General features: G+C 30.1%; 1 protein-coding gene and 1 long non-coding RNA gene across 9 annotated transcripts in view; both read left to right on the forward strand.

The window, feature by feature from the left end:
* Positions 1–994: 994 nt before the first annotated feature.
* Positions 995–10,502, forward strand: LOC122523047. Its single transcript, XR_006305234.1, has 2 exons — positions 995–1,123; positions 10,451–10,502. It is a non-coding gene; the product is annotated as an uncharacterized LOC122523047 (long non-coding RNA).
* Positions 10,503–10,808: 306 nt separating this feature from the next.
* The window catches only part of LOC122523004 (5-hydroxytryptamine receptor 1), a 99,596-nt gene continuing 86,791 nt past the window's right edge, over positions 10,809–23,613 (forward strand). The window contains exons 1-3 of one of the 8 annotated variants that reach the window (XM_043644510.1): positions 10,809–11,362; positions 11,597–11,778; positions 12,029–12,230. The gene's annotated coding sequence lies outside the window, so the exon portion shown is untranslated. Of the gene's footprint in view, positions 11,363–11,596; positions 12,231–23,613 lie in introns of all 8 variants that reach the window. The other 7 variants (XM_043644507.1, XM_043644506.1, XM_043644511.1 and 4 more) reach the window with 7 other exon arrangements.

Below are 23,613 nucleotides of genomic sequence, written 5' to 3' on the forward strand. Positions count from 1 at the left end.
CTCTATTTTATTTTTTATCTTTCTCTCTCTCTCTTTCTATATATATAATTAATTTTATTATTCTATTGATCTATCTCTTTCTATCTATTAAATGATATGTATCTCTAATTCTTTCACTTTATTTCTTTATTTGATCATTTTCACTCTTTCTTTTTTATTATTTCTTTCTCTTTTATTATCTCTTTCCATATTTATTTCTCTTTCTTTCTATTTATCCAATCCATCTTATCTGTTTATTATTTCACTTGCTCTTTTCTCTTACTCTTTCTCTCTCTCTCTCTCTCTCTCAAGTTTTATTAGAGCTCTCTACATTAATCTTTGCCAAGTGGATAGACTAACGTCGTCGTGCAATTTTGCGTTTAAGTCGTCGCGAGAAATTGCGAGGGACCGAACGAATTGCAACGACGACGACGACGACGACGACGACGCGAAATTCGCGCTCCGAAGAGTTTCTCCACTTTGCTAATTATTCCCTCTGATTCGATTGTCTTGCCCGGAAAATAAATTGGAATAAACTGGGAATAGAAACCGAGTTAAGAACTGACGTTCTCCCACTAACGAAAGAGAGAGAAGGACAGATATATAGATAGATACATAGATAGATAGATAGATAGATACATAGATAGATAGATAGATAGATAAATAAGGTAAGAGAGAGAATGAGAGAGAGAGAAAGAGAGAGAGAGAAAGGAGAGAGAGAGAGTTGGATTTAAATCTCGTTTCTCTCTCTCTCTCTCTCTTCTCTCTCTCTCTCTCTCTCTCTCTCTCTTCTTTTTTTTCTCTCTCTTCTTCTCTCTCTCTCTTTCTCTCTCTTCTCTCTCTGTCTCTCTTCTCTCTCTCTCTCTCTTCTCTCTCTCTCTCTCTTCTCTCTCTTTTCTCTTTCTCTTTTCTCTTTCTCTCTCTCTTTTTCTCTCCCTCCCATTCTGTCTCTCATTTTTACTCACACCACGTTTATCGTTGGAAAATTGTGAGCTTGGTTACCAACTCTGCTGTGTTACTGTTAGTGTTGTTGCCGGTGCAGCTGCTTCTGGTGCTGCTGGGTTGGTGGATGGGTGGGTTGGTTTTGCGATAGCGAATTGGTGTCGGCAATCAGGAAAAACTGCTCTCGAGTTAATGAGACGAAGTACGAGAAAGACCGTACGAATAAATCCTCGTCGTTGTCGGCGTTTATCTACCTTCGTTCTTTTTGAGAATAACTATTATATTATATTATTATATATTATATATATGTCGTTTTTATTTTTAAAGTGGTTCGTGTCTATTTTTTATTATTTTCTTTTTTGTCGACCGTAATAACATCGTCTACAAATTGATAGTTAATTGTCATTTAAAAATATTTTGCGGAAATATTAAAAAAAAAAAAAAAAAAAAAAAAAAAACTAGACATATTAACTAGACATATTATTATTAAAAAATAAAACTTTGTTTCTTATTTATTAACAATTTCTCATTCTTTCTATTTTATTTATTTATCGTGTATTATTTCACGGAAATGCGTTTGCTGTTTGAATTTTTGGAAAATAACTTATTCTTATATTTTTTTTTATACAACGATTGGAAGTATAGTTAAAATAGCTTAACGATTTAAAAAATCTTGATATTAATACTATTCTCATTCGGTGTTCAACAATGTTAAATTAATCGAATTGGCTAAATTCCAAGTTTCTTTTTTCTTCATTAGTTGCATATTTTTCTTTCTCTCGTTTTCTTTTTCTTTATCTCTTTCCTGTACTTACTTTCTCCAACACTGTCACTCTTCGTGTTTGTTTTCCTTGACCTAGACCATTCCCCTTCGCGATTCGTCTTAGTTTTCTTTCTCTTTGTTTACCAAACTCTCTCTCTCTCTCTCTTCTCATCATATTATTTTTTGTTCTCTTTCCTCTTTGCAATGTCTTTTGTGTTTTTTAGCGAGTGTATATCCCATCTATACTACTCGTGGACTTTCTAACGTAATAAATATCCATTACTATTATTTTCTTCGCGTAATATCTCTCTTACATTTAAAGCCTTGTTTTGCGTTAATATTATTTTTTTTACCTTTTACCGTTGATATGATTTTAAGAAAAAAAAAAAAACAAAAAAATAGAAAAAAAGAGGAAAAAAGACAAAATTCGATTAATCGCAATTTAATTTATAAGTACGGTTTTTCTTGTTACTTTGTCGAAAAGAAAAAAATGGGGGTATATAATTTCCAGTTAGAAATTAGAAGGGAGGAATTTGAGGATAACAACAAAGAGCTAAGATAATGAAAGCCTTTCTCTCCTTTGATATAGAACAACGCAACGTTCGTTGCATTTCCAGAATATCGAAGAGCATCTTGACTTGGCTGCATAGTCTTCTATAACACATTGCTCACTTCCTATACTATGCATCAATAAAGGGTGGGTGGGGGTGAAGCAATCTCGATAAACAGTAAGTCCTTTCGATAAGATAATTACAAAGGACTCGCTCGTATTCGATACGCTTCGGTGCGGTACTTTGGAAATCGATCTTAGGTTAGTTTTAACTTACCAGCTTTAATTTAACTCGAGAAGATGAGAATCTAGTCGATCGTTGCGTGACGAAAAACATTGCGTGACGGCTTTACCAACGATAGACATCTTCATTAATTATCGTCAACGATCATTCTTCAATCCTTAACGCAACAATGCGAATTTTATCAAAAAAAAAAAATAATCAAATTATCGCGTGATAATTGTTTTTATCTTTGTTCTATAAATTTTTCTTTAATTAATAATATGTAATTTTTAAAATGCATATCAACGATAAACATTTTCATTAATTATCATTCTCTTCAATTCTTAATGCAACAATTATTACACGAATTTTATGTTTGCATTGCTCATTCATAATAATTAATTAAAACAAAAGCACGAATTTATAATGAACACAGTATTACGTACACATTGATTTTGTATTTTTATCTTCGATAAAAATGCGATGATCGAAGATCTAAAATAGATCATTTGTTGTTATACTGCTCATCGTTATCTCTCGTATTTCGTTTTGTCTACGAGCATTAGCTTTTACGAAGTACAAGTATATAAGTTCGTAAACTCGGTAGATTCCCCATTCAGTTACGATATACCTAACTACTGTTACTATTACTATACTACACTTTCGCACGCTTTTATCGATCATTTGTCAAGTGCATCCTTAACCCCTTTAACAAAGTTGCGACGCGATTTCGATGTGAATATATATTTTCGTCATTGTCGTCGGGGTTATGGACGTTAATAATATCCAAGAAGATAAATCATAAGTCAGAATATAAAATAGTCGTTAGATAACAATTATATTTATATTTTAATGTTACATTGAGTTATATATAATATTATTTGATATTGGCTGATGATTATTTGTATTAATAATATTAATTTTATTTTATTTTATTTTACGTTTCATTCTCATAATAAAATGTTTTTTCTTTTTAATTTATAATTATTGGTATACACGCATGCACGCGCACACGCATACATACGTAAATAATTTATTTAATTTTTGTATATACAATATTTTTGTTTGAACGGACATCGGAATGGTTTCAAGATAATTATCGTTGTGATATTGATTTCAAAAAGAAGTACGTAGAAATAGTTAGGATTATATAGGTAGCGAATAGAGTGAGATGGAGGACCGATAACTCCTTCGACGAATAATTTATGCCATGGACGTTGCAATCGTGCAAAATAATCGTGCCTCGGTTTTCCCTTAGTAAATGAAGTTTTCTTCGCGAGCTACGTAAACGAATCTACGACTTTGTAAGAATAAACTAACACCTGGGTTTACCTATATCGGCTAGATTTAATCCCCCCTACCAAACTTCTTTTTCTTTTTTTAATTATTTCATTATTCATGATATTATTTCGTGACACTTTTTTTAATTACTAATAAGGTGAAAATTATTCGTTGGAAGAATATCTATTCGATCTTATTTAATTAAGATGAATCTTTTTTTTCTATTTTTTGTTTTTCTAATATCGGTCAATCGTTGAGAAAATTAGAAAGAGAAAAAAAAAGAAATATCGTTCGATAATGTAACATAAAAAAGTTTGCAGATACCATTAATCACGATAGACAAAATGTTATCTAACGGAAAATTTATTTTATTATCTTATATCATCTCGATAACCCAATTAACTGTTATTTAAAGATAATTTTGTAAAAAGTAGAGATAGAGATATTTATTTTCAAAACGTGAAACATTGAATGTGTATTCGTTTGCAATGGTATTCGATTTCGATATATTTTGTTTCGAGATACGGGTATATTGTTTATTGAAATTATTATAGAAAAAAAGAGAGAGAGTGATAGATAGAGATAGAGATATTGGTTTGATTCGAAAAGTTTAAAGCAAATCCTAACAACGGGAGAAGTTACATCTAGGATTTCTAAAGGACAAGTTTCTATCGCTGGACATTGTAAAGATAAATTTGAATCTTCAGATTGTCAAGAAAGAGAGAGAGAGAGAGAAATAGATGCGGATAGAGAAACTTTCAACGAAATTCGTAGAGCGATTATCACGTGTCTACCTCAGTTTCCGATTTAGATATTTCTCTCTCTCTCTCTCTCTCTCTCTCTCTCTTTAACTGGAACGATCTCGTTTCATTGATCGTACAACGTTAGTCGATAGAATTTCCTGTTAATCTTGACGGACACTTGTGGTCGTAGAATGTGTGTCACCATTGTTAATTTCGCATGATTGAAATGATATATTAAAAGATTTCTTTCATTTTTATTTGTTCATCCATTGTTGTTATATTTTTGTGAAACAATATACAAATACGTAAACCTTTAATTGTCTGCGTAACAATAGAAAATGGATTTGCATTACTTTCGAAATAAACGATCCACATGCAATCTGAAAGGAAGAAATTTTGTAGACTCAAAAGTTATTCGTTTATGGTATTTTTTCGATGATATATAATTTTTGATATCAATAACGAAAAAAAAAAAATCAAGACGTTATTTTGTAGCACGAAAGTTTTCTCAGGTAAAGTTTGTCACGTTTTACCTGTGTTATACCGGGGAACGTATAAATTTGTCTTTTTATTGCATATAATAAAGAAGATATCGGGTAGATTTCGAATTTTCTAGGAAACTTAGTTGCCAGTTTTATTATACATAGTATATAAATTTTTTGTTTTGATCATAGAATATATAAAAAGAATAATATAAGATATTGTGTAGAGTTTCGAATTGTATCCAAGAAATTCAGCTGCTATTTTATACACACATATATATATTTATATGTATTGTGTATAGAATTTTATTTTTGTTTTGATCGTGAAAAATAAAAAATATATTGCAGTGTTTCGAATTTTCTAGGAAACACTCAGCTGTTATTTTATACAATATTATATATATATACATATATTTATGTGTTGTATATATATGAGTGTAAAAAAATAAGAAAAATACGTGGGAAGAAATCGAAGAAAAGTTTTTAGAGAACTATCACGTTTCTGTCACCCTCTCTCTTTCTCTTTTCTTTTTCTCTTCTTCTACGAAGGATTCAGAAAAGTTATTTCAACTGGGAAGACATACCACAAGAGGCTTTGGACGTCGAAGAAACGAAGCCTTCGGGGTAAGCTCCCGGTGTGAGTACTGAAATATAACTTTATAATTTCATTTCTAGCTCAATCGATTGCCGAGCTTTAAGCTTTTTGCACGTCTGAAATATCCTAACACGATATTATACTTTTCATCGGGATTTTTTGATCTGCTATTGAAAATTTAACGAATTATGGTACACGATATATTCCATCTCTCTCTTTTGATATATATAAAATTAATTAATAATTATTTATATTTGTTTTTCCTGTTTTTTTTTGTTATCCGCTTGTCAATATTTAATTTTTGTACGCGTACGTGTGTCCGTCGTACTAATGAAGAAAACTTATTAACGAGAAGAAAAAAATAAATTGTTCAAGTGAATATGGCAAAATTGGAGTATACAATCAATGAAGTATTATTTGCATTTCTATAGACGGGAAGAAAAATATTCTTTGTTATCTATGCTAAGCCAATATTTGATTTTCTGTTTTTTTTTTTTCTTTCTGATTTATTTTAATTCGTACGATTATTGTTTAGGACAAAATTTATATAGTTAAAAGAAAACAGTTGAAATGTTTTTTCGCGCGAATGACAATTTAGCGTACAAAATTAGGCGTACGAACGTTAGAAATTTATTAATTCATTTTTTACGTTGAGAAGATTGTTTTAAAATGAAAAATAAAAATGTCATAGCGTGTGTTTTCGAAGTTAATAAAAAAAAAAGAAAGAAAGAAAACAGAGGCGAGATGAATCTTTATTTATATGTGTGTATACCTGTGCATAGGCACAGGTTATTGTGTGCATACAAAAAATAGTGTTGCAGAGTAGAATCTTGAAGCTTCAACAGTGGTGCACACAGTTTCCAAGGTTCGTCAATATTTGTCTTTAATATGAGAGAATTCACGTAGTGGAAAAAGTAAAGTTATGGTCAGACGGCAAACGAAAGATACGGTAGGATTTACTTGTTTTAAAAGTAACTGTTTTATTGTGAAAGAAAACAATTCTTTCGAGTGAAAGATATTTGATATATTTAGTACTATTATTTTTTATTTATTTATTTAATTAATTATCCTCTATATAAATCAATTTTTGTTAATCGTTTTTTTTTTTTTACGACAAAATGTATGCAGTATCAAATGTACGATATTATTTTTATTAGTATCAAAAGTATATTAAATTTTAGGATATTAATTAATTAAATATGTTTTTCTAAATTGATGAATTTTTCGTTATTTTAAAGTTACATTTAAAATTGTAAAAGGATTAATAATTAAAGATAGGATATTTATTATTATTTATATATTTATTTATTTAATAATAATATTTGATATCTTCAACATAGATCGAAGAAAAAGCGTTAATAATTATTTCAATATTTGAGCAAAACATTTTGCCAGGTTAAATCTACGATCGTTAGCACGTTAACTCTTTTTTTATAATACATCGCAGTATGGCAGATTTTGTGACATTAGCATCGTAATTTACAGAGGGAGATAGTTTTGCGACTGAAATATATCGTCGATTTAATTACCTAATTTATAATCTCAGTAGGACGTGTTGTTCGTTTATAATTTCGTTATAATTAATTATTACAATTATATACGAGAAATTTATTTAATATCTTTATAATAATATTTACTTAATAGAATAATACGATAAATTTTGGAAATTTATCGTTAGAATAATAATGTAACAATTTATTACGAGGATTAATTTTATTATTTTTTTCGTGTTTATTTTATTTTATTTTATTTTATTTTATTTTTTTTTTTCAAGAATTTATATGCAAAAATTTAAGCCAAGAATTTCAACGGCACTTGTTGCTCCGAATTCCGCGCGTAACATTTGAGAAAAGCGGATTATTTGCCATAGTATTTACGTATTATATATATGTAGTATTTTTTAAAAATAAATACAAAAAAAAAACAGGAAAGTGTTTATATAGTGTATAGAGAAAATTAAGAAATAGGGGATTATTGAAGATCGAAAATTTTAATAGAAAAACAAAAAACCCTTATAATTACTTTAGCCATAATCCCGTATTAAGTATATTTGTTAAAGAATAATAAAATTTCGTTAGAGAGAACGGATAATATTTTATTTTAATTTTGGTCGATGGCAAGGAGGAACACACAATCGGGATGGTTGTCTTTTCCAGAAGGAGAATAATAGCAAGAGAGGAGACAAGCTTGAAAAATATATATATATATATAAAATGAGAGAAATATTGAACCGACGCCAAACAGATAGGGTTTTTATAAGATTCGACGCTGATCGTTCTCCAAGAAGAAGCCAAAGACGATGATCGTGCTGACGTTTGATATAGGATAGACACGTCTCCGTTATTTCACGCGATAAAAGGAAAAAGTAGTGCTAGAGATAGATAGATAGAAAGAGAGAAAGAGAAAGAGAGATAGAACGAGTGATAAATAAAGAAAATTTTATGCACTTACAACAAAGTGTATTAAAAATGGAAAGAGAATAAATTTGGAAATTAATATTAGAGTTCGTTGTTTTTCAAATGCAAAATTATTAAAAAAATGTTAGAGGTATGTGAAATGAAAAATTAGTAGAAACGGATAGAAATTTCAAAGCATTCTATTATATAATAAAAATGAAAAAAATATACAATAGAAAAATGGTAGAGAGAGATAGAGAGATAGAGATAGGAAAAAAGGTAATACGTTTTTTATTGGACTTAATTAAAGTATAACGAAAAATAAAAGCGTATGAAATTAAAAATTAGTGGATATTGGGATTGAAGGAGAGAGAGATGGAGAGAGAGAGAGAGAGGAAGATTGAAATTACGTATACCTAATTGCATAAAACATATGAAAAATGCACCACCATTTAATATCGAATCAAACGCGGATCACGTACAAAAGTGATACGTTGTTTTAAAATTTTCGAGAACCCATTTTCGACTCCACAATTGTATTTTCGTTAATTATCTTTTTAAACGATAGAATAAAGGATTATTATAGGTATACAAGATTATCTTTTTACAAGATAGATTCGAAGAGTTGTTAAAGAGTTGTTGTATGAGTATGTACGTGTGTGTATAGGTGTATATATAATATATGTAATATTCTAAATGAAATTATAAGCAAACCGAATATTATTGGATTTAATCGTGATCGATCATATCGATCAACAGATATTTCCTGTGATTGGTATACGATTAATGTAATGTGTACAATCACGCAACAATGGCGGCCGGTTTACCCAGTATGTATGCGGATAGCTCTTCCGGCTATCGTGTTCGGTATCTATTCCACACAATTTCGGAATTTCATTCACATAGATACCAATGCGAGAATCGAACATCCGTTCTATCTTTTCCACATGGGAATTATTTATAGTATACGTATAATTATTAAATCGTCGTTAACAATTTTTTATATTTCTATTCGCGACACCGGCTTTGCTAGAGATACAAATAAAACGGTGTAAAAAAAAAAGAAGTTTTTTTTACAATGTTTCTGGATTATTACTTTTTCTATATTTTTTTTATTTTTTATTTTACGTTTCATTTCTCGTTTTTCTTTCCTTCAATCTTTATCGTCGGACCGAGAGAATCTAAATAATAGCGTATAAATGATAAATTTTGTATGATTAATTTTCTATTTGGTTGTATCGCACTTAATCATGATTAATGCATGCTATTTATTTCGAAGTAAATACTGATCCATAGGGGAAGCTTTAGATTTAAGGTAGGCATTACATACAGGCCGGTTGTAAACGCCAGTATAGTCTAGAGTATTATTATATCGTGGATCTGTGTTTAACGTGAATGGTAATTAAGCGAAATATATAGGCTTATGTATATATATATATATACAGTAAACTTGTGCATTTGGAACGTTCAGATAGTTTTCTCCTTTAACTTTGCATGTATGAGATACCTGATGAAAACTCTCGAAATCGTAGATGGTAAATCGTAATAATAATAAATAGTAACTTTAGGACGTTAATTGCACGTGCATTCTCTATTACATATTTTCTATCTTCGTCCTACTAATTAATTGTAGAATTGTTATAAATTATCTTTATTTTTTCGTTGGTTCTTAGATTAGTTCGTTTGTTTGTTTCTTTGTTTGCTTGCTCTTTTTCTTTCGTTAATAAAGTTATCATTCTCAGTTTGTTGTACGAATCATTTTAGGAGGAACAGAACAAACAGAGTTAAGAACAGTTATAGTACAATTTGGTAGACATTGTGGTAACGTACCTTATACAGTACTTGTCAAAATATTGTGTTATAGCAACGACGATACCACGATGGTAATTGAGATTGTAAACGTCAGACACCTCTTATGTCAGCATCGTATGGGTTACGTGAACTCTCCATAAACAACGTTTATCGTCTTAAAAGTGTATAAAGGAAACGTTTTATTAAAAACTAGTGAAATAATTTGAGTTAATCTTATTGTTGAAAAATCGCTATCATTATTTTTTTTTTTTTTTTTTTTATTGTTTTTCAAGATATTCAGAATTTTTAATTAAGAATCGATAGATATTACCTGTTGATACTCGATAGTATTTTATATTTAATGAATACTTAAAAGAAAGGAAATAAGAAATGAAAGTATTAGTATAATAGGTTTTTAATTATTGAAGATATAATATTATAATAATATCCAAAAAATTAGATCCTAATGTTCTTTAAAACCAATATTACCTGTTGCTACTCCATAGGATTTCATTTCTAGAACTCGCTTCCTCTCCCTCCTTTCAAGAACTCCCACCAAATCCAATCTGCGAAACTCTCTGAATAAAAAGAAGAAAAAAGAAAAAAAAAAAATGAAGAAAAGAAAAATCCTTATATCCCGTAATATCTAAAAATGAAAATTCTCCGAAGACTTCGAGATCCAAATAAAAAAGATAACTTCTTTAGATACTAACTCAGGTACTCGAAAAAAGAACTAGATAAGAAAAGATGAGAAAAATGTAAGAAGAAGAAGAAGTGGTGATAGTAGAAGTATAGTAGTAATAAAAGAAGAAATTTAAAGTAAGTAGTAGAAGCATAATATAGTACAGTATAGTGTATATAGTACTCGTAGTATTCTAGTAAAAAGAAAAAGAGAAGAATAGTAGGAGGATGGTAGAGGATAGGGCGTTACGAGAACGTTGCGTCATACGTCGTTCGGTTTTCCGGATAGGGCAGTAATTTGGCGGCACGGCGCATGCACTGTAAACCGGCTCCGGGTCAACGGCAAGAACCCCAAGTTAGTTGAGTTTAGTCGTGCGACGAACGTCAAAGCGTATACAAGAGAACGGCTGAGACAGTTGCAACGCGTTCAAATTTCTTCCGCGTTGCATTACGATACGCGCGAGTGGAATATTCTCACTGAGGGTGGCGGGGGGGTTAGCGCTGTTCCTTCTCTCTCATCGTTCACCTAATGTAAGTCCAACCAACCCTACGACCTACCGAACCACCCCCCCAATTCCCCACTCACCACCCCCAAACCACCCGGTCGGTAGCGCGCGCGCGCGCGCGTGCGTGCGTGCGTGCATTCGTTCGTTCGTTCGTTCGCGTTCGTTCGTTCGTTCGTTCGTTCGTGTGCTTTCTGACAGGAGGTACGTTGCTGGAGAGCAACAGGACGAATAAAAGAGAGAGAGAGAGAGAGTTAGCTATCTATCCATTGGTTCGTCGTGTGAGTGAGAAGCAAAAAAAATAAGAAGAGGGGGATATACAAACTTTTATTCTTTTGATAGGAAACGAGGAAGGGGTTTAAAAGGGTTACCGATTTTTTCAAGGATTTCAACAAATTTCATATCGTCCTCGTCGAGATTATCTTTCCAAAATGTTCATATTTATTATTAATTAATTTTTAATTTTTTTCCTTCCCCATTCTCCTTTTCGTATTTTTCCTTTTTTTTTTTTTTCAAAATTTATTTAATAAGATTGGATTATAAATTGATAGTATATGTTTATTTGAAATGATAATTACTTTTTTATGTTACTACATATCGGGTTGATCCTATGGATTGTTAAGTGAGATCCTTCTAAAGGATTTCCTTTGAACCGTATGCTTCTCAGTATTGATAGATACATGGATAGATGGATGGATTGATGGATAGAGAGGAATTGTGAGCCGGTTTCATGCGTGTCTCTTGGTTGGTGTTCACCTGAAGGATCGGTTTTCCACGTTGCGAAGGAAACCGGTACGCGGCAAAGGACAATCGTAAACTATAAAGCAACTCCGATGCTTTGTTTTAAAGGTATATTAAATTCATAGCCGGGGTGTTTGCTGCTTTGTCCGACAAAGTTCGATGGACTCGTGTGCGCGCAAACACGCGTAAAGGATCTCGTATTATTTCGAAGATTTCATTTCTCCGATGATGTTTTTATTTTTTATTAATATTATTTAAGTGACTATTGACGATTGTGATAAATTTCTTTTTGTTTTTGTTTTTTTTGTTGTTGTTGTTGTTGGTGATATTACGTGACGATACAAAACTGTAATTAAAGAAGAATAACCTTTTTACAAGATCCGAAAGGAAGGAAAAGGAAGAAGAAGGATCGTATATCGATTTTTGCTTAAGAGGATTGTGGACTTTGTTTCTGCTGATATATCCTGACAAGTTACTTTGGTTGGTTCCTGTTCGAAGACTAAGGGGGGAAGAGGAAGATCCTATTTCTTGCACGTGATAACTTCCTAAGCCGATAAAGGGTGAGTCGAGATAAGACTAAAACAAGATTTCCAAAAATGTTTGGTCGTTCGATAAGATGTTAAAAAAAAAAAAAAAAGAAATGATCGCTTTTAAATATATATATACGTAAAAAAAAAAAAAAATTACCTACCCTTCATCTGGACGGTGAAACGTGATAGAGATTTTCTTTTTTAGTTAGTTTCTTCTTCTTCTTTTTTTTTTTTTTAAATAAAAGATATCTATAAAAATAAGAAGAAAAAAAATAAACGTGAAGTACGAATAAAAATTTGTCGAAAGAAAAAAATACAAATTGGATCTCGTGCGATGATGATCTATGCATTTATGTGCCATACGAAAACACCTGTTGGTTATCAATTAACCGGGGGTTAGAGGGGAGGGTCCGAACGACGGTAAACTATAGTACGTTCATTGGGATCGTATGTTTTAACACGGATCGATTTTTAAGATTTCTTTTTTTCCCCCTTTGTTTCTTCTTCTTCTTCTTTTTCTTCTTTTCTTTTTATCAATTTTATTTTTATTCGTTCATCGATCGACGATATATCTCGGCATTTGTAACGTTTAACCATCTAGTTTCTAGTAGATACATACATATATATTTGTTTTCTCTTCCCGGATGCATGAAAGACGACGAAAGCAACGTGTAACTCTCGGTTAATTAATAGTTTGCAGCTTGTTCTCGCTTTTAAACGATTAAAGTGGGACGAGCTAGAAAGATAGGATTAAGAGAGAGAGGAAGAAAAAGATAGAGAGAGAGAGATAGAAAAGGAATGACAAAAATGTGTATTAGAGATAGAAAAAGAAAGAAATATAGAAGTTCATCCTCTATCTGTAAAGGAATAGATGACCTATTATTCCCGTTCGATATCGAATATGCGCATATGTGCAGAAAGGAATGAAAAAGAGTATCTAGATGATCGTTGATACGTTCTACGCGGTTTATCTCCACTTTTCTACAAACTTCTTGTGTGAATTATTCAGCGAATACATGGGAAAAAAAAGAAGAAAAAACTTCCCTCCCAAAAAAAAAAAATATGAAGGAAGAAAGGAAGGAAGGAAAGAGTAGTATAGGGGAACGATTAAGAACACGATTTTTTTTCTACGTATGGGTGCATCCCTGTGAGTACATATGTATGTATATATATATACTGGTCTCTTCCTATCGTTTTCTTCGGGATGATTAATAGGATTTTACGAAAGAATCATTATGCGAATACGTTGAATGCGAAATTCGATTTACGGTTCGGACCGATATCACGAACACGTGAAGGTTCTTGTTTTTTTTTCTAATAATTTTTTCTGAAATATTTTAATATTTTTCTTATTGGGAATTTCGAAGAAGACAGATGTGAGTTAAATAGGGTGATATTTATTATCAGGTAGTTTCAGATGCAAAGTTGGTATTTCGTTATCTGTTCGGTCACGTTTTCAAAATTTTACTTCGTATAAAAGTATAAATAATTTATTATTTTCACACATTGTAATTAATGCGAACGACGAACAAATTTTAATTATCTAATTTAGTTTTTTTAATTTACATTTGAATTGGTTTATTTGCATAGTTTCGTTATTTATTTACGCCCGTATATTCGAAGTTGATTCAAGAATACGCGTTAAAGTATTTAATATTAAAAAAGGGAGTTTTAACGAGTTAATTTATTTCATACGCATTGTTAGCGAATAATTTGAGGTGAGAGGAGGAGGAGGAGGAGGGGGGTTTGAGGGGGATAACGATCGAGAAGAGGATTTTGTTGCGTCGAATTCATTCGCGTCATTTTCTTTTGTATTCGATCATCCTTTTGTTTCCCGTCTATTATTTATCTTTATATACTTTTTTTTTTTTTTTTTTAAATTGTTTTTTAATTTCTCACGAATACCGTCTCTGTTATATAATCCTTTTATCACGGTCGAGTAGTAGTCGATAATACAGTGGTCTCTGCATATTGCCACTGAATGCAATTTATTAAAGTCGAATGCATTGCTTGCGCTTAATATCGTGCACGTATAAATAATAAAAGCAACGTTCTGCATCAAATTAATCTACCTAGCATTCCACGAAGGGTCAATATTTGCAATTTTCTACCTCTCTCTCTCTTTCTTTCTTTCTTTCTTTCTTTCACTTTTATTATTTACTTTAATTCAATGTTTTCTTTCCTTTTGTCGTTTCTTTTCTCGCAGATCCGATTTACGCTTTGTTGCTTATTCTTTCATCTCATTTTACGTTACCGAATTTCTTTCTTCCCAATTCTTACCTCTTTTCTTTAATATATTTTCATTTTTCACCACGGATACATGGGAATTCTTTGTACGCGTGGAAAACAAAAAAAAAGATTACAACGTGTTAAATGCATTTTTCTTTGGAAAAAAAAATCTACTTGCTTCGTACGACTGAAAAAATATTTACATAAAGAGAGAGAGAGACGGAAAGAAAGTGTGACGATTGAAAAACATTTTTATCGTATCTATGCTCGATCGTGATGTATGAAAAATTAAAAAAAGAAAAAAAAAAGAGAAATGGAAGAGAGCGAGAACGGAAAAAAGAGTAGGAACTGAAATGGGAATAAAACGAAAAGATGCGAAAGGATAAAAGGGTAGAAGAAAACGGGGTGGTAGGTTAAAACATCGTATCGAAAACAATGGGAGATGAGTTTGGAGATGTGAGACTCGTTAATGCCCTAGCTCGATCGATCGTTTTATCCAGCAGCCGTTAGTAAAGCCTTCATCGTTTTCAAAAGTTATAATCGTTTGCTTATTTTACGAAGTATGAAAGAAAGAAGAAATGAAACAAAGAGAGAAAAGAAACGAACGTTTCAGCACTTAGGGATAGATACATCTGTCGATACCTATTATCGAATCGTAACATGCATTATACTTTCATGCAACGTAGAATCGGTGATACAAACGTGAGAAGTTCGAATCGAAATGTTTTTAAATAGGTAAACATTTTAGAAAGATTATTATACTTATAAGAGCATACAAAGATAAGAAAGAGAAAGAGAGACAGGTGTTTGTATCTAGAAAAATAAATTTAGATTTTAGATTAAAAATTGTAGACGATTATTATATCTACGGAAGCACGAAAGATAAACGAATGAACAAACGAGAGTAAAGAGTTACGGGTTGTATTTTTCAAATAAAAGAAAAAAGAAAATAATAATGTAAGATTGTATATTGGAAGCTTTTTGATATACAAAGAGTGCACCAAAAATAATAAGAATATATTATAATAAGAAAGAAAATTGCTTGTTCATATTTCTTTTTTTTTTTTTATAAAATCAAAGTATCCGTAACATGCATTATACTTTCATGCAACGTAGAATCGGTGAAACAAACGTGAGAAGTTCGAATCGAAATGTTTTTAAATAGGTAAACATTTTAGAAAGATTATTATACTTATAAGAGCATACAAAGATAAGAAAGAAAGAGAGATAGGTGTTTGTATCTAGAAAAATAAATTTAGATTTTAGATTAAAAATTGTAGACGATTATTATTTCTATGGAAGCACGAAAGATAAACGAATGAACAAACGAGAGTAAAGAGTTACGGGTTATATTTTTCAAATAAAAGAAAAAAGAAAATAATAATGTAAGATTGTATTGGAAGCTTTTTGATATACAAAGAGTGCACCAAAAATAATAAGAATATATTATAATAAGAAAGAAAATTGCTTGTTCATATTTCTTTTTTTTTTTATAAAATCAAAGTATCCGTAACATGCATTATACTTTCATGCAACGTAGAATCGGTGAAACAAACGTGAGAAGTTAGAATCGAAATGTTTTTAAATATGTAAACATTTTAGAAAGATTATTATACTTATAAGAGCATACAAAGATAAGAAAGAAAGAGAAAGAGAGATAGGTGTTTGTATTTAGAAAAATAAATTTAGATTTTAGATTAAAAATTGTAGACGATTATTATATCTACGGAAGCACGAAAGATAAACGAATGAACAAACGAGAGTAAAGAGTTACGGGTTGTATTTTTCAAATAAAAGAAAAAATAAAATAATAATGTAAGATTGTATTAGAAGCTTTTTGATATACAAAGAGTGCACCAAAAATAATAAGAATATATTATAGTAAGAAAGAAAATTGCTTGTTCATATTTCTTTTTTTTTTTTAAAATCAAAGTATCGCGAGATGAAAAATTTTTTCATAAATTATTATATTTATGCAGGCATAAAAAAGAAGATTAGGGGAACGAAGGAAGAGGTGAGGGGGGAGGAGAGAGAAAGAAAAAAGTCTTCTTTGTATCACGAGAAAATCAAAATGTCACGAGATGAAAAACTTTTAAAGATTATTACACGTATGGGGAGGGGATGGGTGGCATATAAAAAGAATGCGAAAGATAAAGAAAGAAAGAGAGAGATAAGTGTTTATATCTCATCCATCATTCCATCGGAACAGCCCATAAATCGAATATTTAATATGAAAAGCTTTAAGAACGTTCTTTGTGCGTTTCTAAAATAGAAAATAGTAATATAAAAAAAGGGATAACGCAAATATTTATCGCGGCGAATTTATTTTTGCGAATTGTTCGTATTTTTTTTTATCTTTTTATCTCCCCCCCCTCTCTCTCTCACTCTTTCTTTCTCTTTTGTCGTCATCAACGTTATCAGAAAAGAAACGGATAAAAGAAAATATTTATGAAATTCTATGCTAGTCTCTTCAGATGAATGTATAAAATTTCATATGGTTTTCTATGGGTTCGATGAAGATATATATATATGTATGTATGTATCTATGTAAAATACATGCTCTCTTCGTATCTTGCATATAAATTGAATATTAATATTGTATAGCGATCTTTTTTCCGAATTTTTCTTTATTTTTTATTTTTTTTTTTATTTGTTCCTTTTCTTTAGAAAAATATAAAAGCGAAGGGATAAGATGTTACAAACGGTGTATTTGTTTAGAATATAGAATCCTAAAGGTTTGCAGTATTTTTTATATCGAACGTTCCGACATTTACGAATTCAACATAATAGCGAGAATAATCGATGCCTCTGGTAGAAAAACAAAATAAATAAAAAGCAGAGAAAAGTAAATAAATAAATAAATAAAAAAAAACATAAGATTCTTCCTCGAGCAAGTTAGTCGGTTAGTGAAATTGAATAATTAACGCGTTCGTTATCGTGTCAGTCATCTATGATCGACAACGAATTTTCCGATTTTAATTAAAATATTTATAGCATCCGGTACGTAAAATCTACGATAATGAGAAAATAAAAAAGAGACTAAATCGAGAGCTTGAAATGTTTCTTCTTATTATTTTCGTTTTTTTTTCTTATTCTTATTCTTATGGGAAAAGAAAAAGGAATGAAAAATAAAAGAGTGGGAAATCCGTAAAAGTTGATGATTTTGAAAAAAAACATGAATGAATTATCGTATTATTAGCGAGTTAGGGGGATAAATTAACTTCCATGGATATTTTATACCATGCTCGTTATACCATCTTGTAATTTCACAAAGAGAGGTCCATGAGTTAACACACGTGTACTTTTGTTTACATAAATGCACAATACCTATACGTTATATACTTCTACACGTTTTTATCTGCAAACTATCAATCTTTCTTTTTTTTTTTTTGTTTATTTTATTTTATACAAAGACCCTGGAATGTTTATCGGAGAAAAAAACTGATGCGAGAAAGAAAAGAAGAAAAATTAACAAAAAGTTATAAACAAAAGTGTCCGAGAATGGATGCATATTCATGAAAAACGGGGGTTCATCATCGTTCGTTATCATTCCCACGTAGTACTTTTAATCAAACTTCCCATATTTGCGCGTAATTTCTTATTGATAATTTGATTGGATAATTTCTAATGAAGATAGGTAAAACAATGAAACATAATATGAACGTACGTACGTATAGAGAAAGTACAATAATAATCGATGGTGTTAATAATCTAACTGAGTCACGCGTGATAAAAAAGGATACCTTTTGTATTATTTTCAAGTGTTATCACAAGGTGTGTCATTAATTTCTTTCATTTTCTTCGATCTATTCTTCAAATTCAATTTTCGATACGTTTTTGCTTAAGTAGGTCAAGTGAATATATATATTTACGCGTATGATTCGATTTCATTCGATGATGAATTTAAAATTGTCGGTTTGGTGGTGGAATTTTGGATCAAATTAAAAATAATAACGCATTCTTCTTAATGAAGGAGCGAAAATTGATAATTAATTAATTATTGAAGAAAATACAATTTGTCACAGTTGTGAACATATTACACCAATTACACAATACGGTCAAATATTTCCCTCTCTCTCTCTCTCTTATTCACTTTGGAATGCTATCGACAGATATTCCCTATTTCGAGTGGCATGCCGAGTCGAGTGTTATTAACCTTCCTTCTGTTTGCAAGTACTTTCTAATTCAACGTTTAGTCACCCTTTTTTCTATTTGTTATATTGTATTCGATTTTTCTCTCTTTTTTTTGTATTTGTTGTTGTTCGAATAACAAGCAACAGTTTGCCTAAAGAATTTTCTTTTTTGTTTGTTTGTTTTGTTTCATTCAGTTCGATGAATAAGAAAAGTTGGACACACAGAATGAAACAGAGAGAATAAAGAGAGAGAGAGAGAAAACACAAATAGATAAAAGAAAGCAAAATAATTAAAGTTGATTTTATTTTCCTGCTTCTTCCTTGTTCATTCTTTTTCGGGTTTGTTTGTTTTTTTTCTTTCTTTTTGTACGCATTTCCTTTTCCTTCGTTATTTATTTAAATTGCATTTTCTCGGGGACCGATAACATGCACCTGTCTCAACGTACCGAGAAACACAAGGAACTAACTTCGTTCTTCCTGCCTTTCTTTCCTTTTCTTTTATTTTCTTCTTCCTTTTCTTCTTCTCATTCTTCTTTGCCTTCCTTGATTCCTTTCTTTACTTCCTTTGGGACTTTCCTTTCCTACTACTAGTAAAATTACTTGAAATCGTTTCCAGGACAACTACGCGACTATCTATACTTTTGATTTTTGTATTATACTTTTATTCTTCCTTATTCTAAAGTAACTTCATAAGAGTTTGAAAATTCGATTAGTAGGATATTTCCAAAAGTTTTCTCTTCTTCGTGGATATTGTATTATAACAATGGATATTTGTTATCGAAAAATATACGTGATAGTTTTTATAAAAGATAATATATATAATATAATAATAATAAATTTATTATAATAAATAATAATAAATTTATTATAATAAATAATAATATATATATATATATATATATATATAATATAAATTATATATAAAATAAATAATATATAAATAATATTAAATAACTAAAGAATGAAGAAGAAGAAGATAATATTAAATTATACGAAGCATTGTGGTGTTCAATTTTACTTTACAATATATTTTTCAACATTTGAAAATCTTTTTATTATTGAAAAAGAAGAAAATAAATTTACACAATATTTGTTTTTATCGAACGAATAAAAATACTACAATTTTATCGTTTGATAATATTTCTATTTATTCCTTCGAGAGTACGATACACTCGTTTTTGAAAAAAATAAAAATTAGAAAGAAAAGGTATAAATAGTTAAACATAATTGTTGCAATCAAACGAACGAGAGATCGTTTCTGATATCAATTGATAATTTGTGTGTTTATTTCAAAGAAATTTTCTTCGTTCGAATCGTATCTATTACGTTCATTTCCATATACGTATGGGATATAGACGAGATTATATTAATTGCTATTGGAATAATTGACTATTGTTGTTCACTTATATTAGAAGGAAAACACAAGCTCACTCGGTGAAAATAGTAAAACCGTTTTACCATTTGTTTTAGCAAAATAAAAAAAAACAATTCTCGATCGTTGGAATGTTTTTTTTAATTTTCCAAACAGAAAGGCAGGTGTATATATATTTGTACATAAATAGAGAGAGAGAGAGAGAGAGAGAGTACACATTTACAAATGTAATTAAATTTGTTAACAATGGTGCATTTGAATGTTCGATTTTCGATCGTGTGCATCATCTTTTTTCCCTCCTTTTTTTTTCCACCTCTTTAACTTGAAAAATGTGTTTGCCGGTGGGAGGGTTGTTGGGTGGGGGGGACGAGGGGAAGAAATTTCGCAGATATTTCAACGTTTCAGGCTCGTTACTTTCTCGGCACGCGAATTATAGCATACGCTAGATTTAATTAAAAGTTGGATACAATTTTCTTCTTCTTCTTCTTCTTCTTCTTTTGTCTTATTTTTTCCTTTTTTTATTTTCATTTTATTCTTATTTATATCTCTTTGATTCTTTTTTTTATATTGCGACGATTAAGATTTTATTTGCTCATGTAAATTCTAATAGATATTTCGATTGAACCCATAACTTATTAATTATATTTGTTTTAATATTTCATTTTCCCCACGAGATTTAATTGTACGATAATTTCAATAGAAAAAAAATCGATCAAGATTTGTAAGATTGAAAAAAAGAAAACTTGAGAAAAAAGTGCGCCATACGATTTTGTAATGAAAATAACGGAATAGGAGTTTGTCGTAAAAAGATAAATTATTTCCATCCATCAAGCATATCGATCGAACGTTCGAAAGAAAATCTGCTATCATCGAGAAAATTTGTGCCCAATCGAGAACTTATTTTCTCTCTCTCTCTCTCTCTTTTTCTATCATGCGTTATACTCGTTCATTCCGATAAGCCGATACTCAAACGATCTTTTAACGTCACCCACCGTAAAAAGTATCTGCGAGTTTTTTTATTAACTTCTGTTAACTTTACTTTCAAAGTTTATTTTCACCGAGAGAAGTTTTAATACTTGTAACAAAACAAAAAAATAAAAGAAGGACCATTAAGGATTATCATCCTTATTCGTGAACTTTTAAATAAATCAATTCGATACAAATAAAAAAGTTTGATTTAATGTCAACGTTTATTAATATATCGTTAAAGTAACATCTTATATAATAATATTATATATATATATATAAATATTATTATATATATAATAATAATATATAAATAATATATAAATATTATTATTATTATATTATTATATATATTAATATATATAATAATATCTTAATAATAATATCTTATTATTAATAATAATAATTATTATTATTCAATTGTTTCTTTAATTTTCATATCATTATCACAAATATAATTGTAAAAAATTGTATATTATCATATATATATACTTTCGTATACATAAATCTTCTATTTCTTTAATTCCAGTTTGTAGAACAACAGAAAGCTCCCAGATCTCATTACTCCACCCATTACTTTCACTATTCCCATTGCACCCATAGGAACGATTGTAAATGAACGATAAATAAGTAACCCTCTATTAGAATTTATTATCTTTTAAAGCTCATAACGTATCACACAATTAACTTTTATATATGTAATACGTATAAACTCGTATTATCATTGTAACATCAACCAGATTTTATAAATATCCTAGCAAAATACTCGTTACCTTTTTAATTGTAATAACCTTTGATTTTAATCGAATGGGTGAAAGACAACCAAAAGAAAAAAAAAAAGAAAACAAATAAATAGGTGGATAGAGAAAGTAATGAGGTAAACGTGTTATTCTCTTCGAATTTCATTGATTAAGTGAGATAAAAAGAGATAGATAAAGAGAGAGAGAGAGAGATAGTAAGGTGTACAAACATGTGTGGTCAATATAAATACCATACTAATCTACGTTTATGGAAAAGCTTGAAGCTTAATCGAGAAAGCTCGATTAACAACGACTGAACGTTTACGATTGATTCATTGGATTGTGAATTGAGTTACTTTAGGATTTATTAACTTCCTCCTAATTGGACCAATTTCTCTCTCTCTCTCTCACTCTCTCTCTTTGTCTCATTTTGTTCAATTACACACGAAATCGTTATCTATCTCTTTATCTATCCATTATTCTCCCGTTCGTCTTGAAAAAGTCAAATTGAAAAAGTACAAAGAGAGTAGTAACGCGTATTAAACGATCGATATCGTTCATTGAAATGTGTGTTGAGAAAGGAAGAGAAAGAAATAGAAAGAAAAAAGAACAAGAAAGAAAAGAATAGAATAGAGATAGATAAACGTAGAAAACAGCTTCTCGCAATCAAGCGAGTTTTCTTGATTACTTTCACGTTTTCTACCACTGACGGTAGACAGTCCCCCATCTATTTCGATGACGGTTCTTTTACTAATAGAAAAATTAGTCACGATTTGTCAAAGTTTACTTACTTGGTCTTTTATATATCATTTTTATTTTATTTGCTTTTTTATTATACCGTTTGCCTCATAAATAATTCTACGTAAATCAACTTCTTTTCGTATTTAGGATGAACGAAAATATTTTAAAATCAGTGCTACACGCGCGTTTTTCTTGTTAGAATTTGTTGCTTTTATTAAAAATTGATATGAGCATGAAAATATGAATAAAAATGTCGAAAAATGTTGCGCATAACCATATTTACCATGAAACGTATTAAACACGTAATGGAAATTTTTCTCTCTCTATTTCCTTCTCTATATGGGGGTCATATATTTAAATCTTATTCGTTAGATACAAACTATATGAAAATATTGCGTAGTATATTTTGATATAAAGTAAGATCATAAATAATACAATTCGATTATGAATTTTATTTTTATGCGAATATTTGAATATTAAGGAGGGAGAAAAATATTCAATACTATTAATCTAATTGATTAACAAATTTAATAGGACATGTATAAGATTTATAAGTCAAAGTGTACGCACGTGTGAAACCTTTAATACACATACACCCACGTACCTATATACACACACGTATCTTTTTTTCAATACGATTAATCCCATTGATAAACAGATTAAAAAGGAAAATATTTGTTGTAAAAGTTATAAATAAGTCAATGTTGAAAATAGATACGTGTGGGTGACACATGATTCACATATTAATCGTAGAAACATCATGTGTACATACGTGATTAAATAAACTTCTTTTCTTGCGTTTTAACGTTTCAATCGTAAAGGAATATATTATTCGGACATTGGTTGTTCGTTCATTCAATAGATAGTCACGTACATATAAGTAAGATCGTCGATAGAGAACGACAGGGACACCGTGTGGATCACGTAGCACGTAATCTGTCCGGTAAACGAACGAAAATATCCAAGTATCTCATCTCCAGCTTCCTCGACGACACTTCTAGACTATATCTCGTGGGAGTACCTTAAAGCTGATATATCTCGTGCAGTTATATACTGAGAAATTATCTCTCTCTCTCTCTTACTTTCTTTTTTTTTTATACGAGATATTACTACAAATTTTTAGAAAAGAAAAAGGAATGGATAAAACGAGATAAAAATATCAAACAACTAGACGTCTTAATTTGGAAATATAATTATGGACAAAAAATAATATGTTTATTTTGTTGTTCTCT

Source organism: Polistes fuscatus, unplaced genomic scaffold (genome assembly GCF_010416935.1).
Source record: "Polistes fuscatus isolate 324 unplaced genomic scaffold, CU_Pfus_HIC Scaffold6, whole genome shotgun sequence".
Taxonomy (NCBI): Eukaryota; Metazoa; Arthropoda; class Insecta; order Hymenoptera; family Vespidae; genus Polistes; species Polistes fuscatus.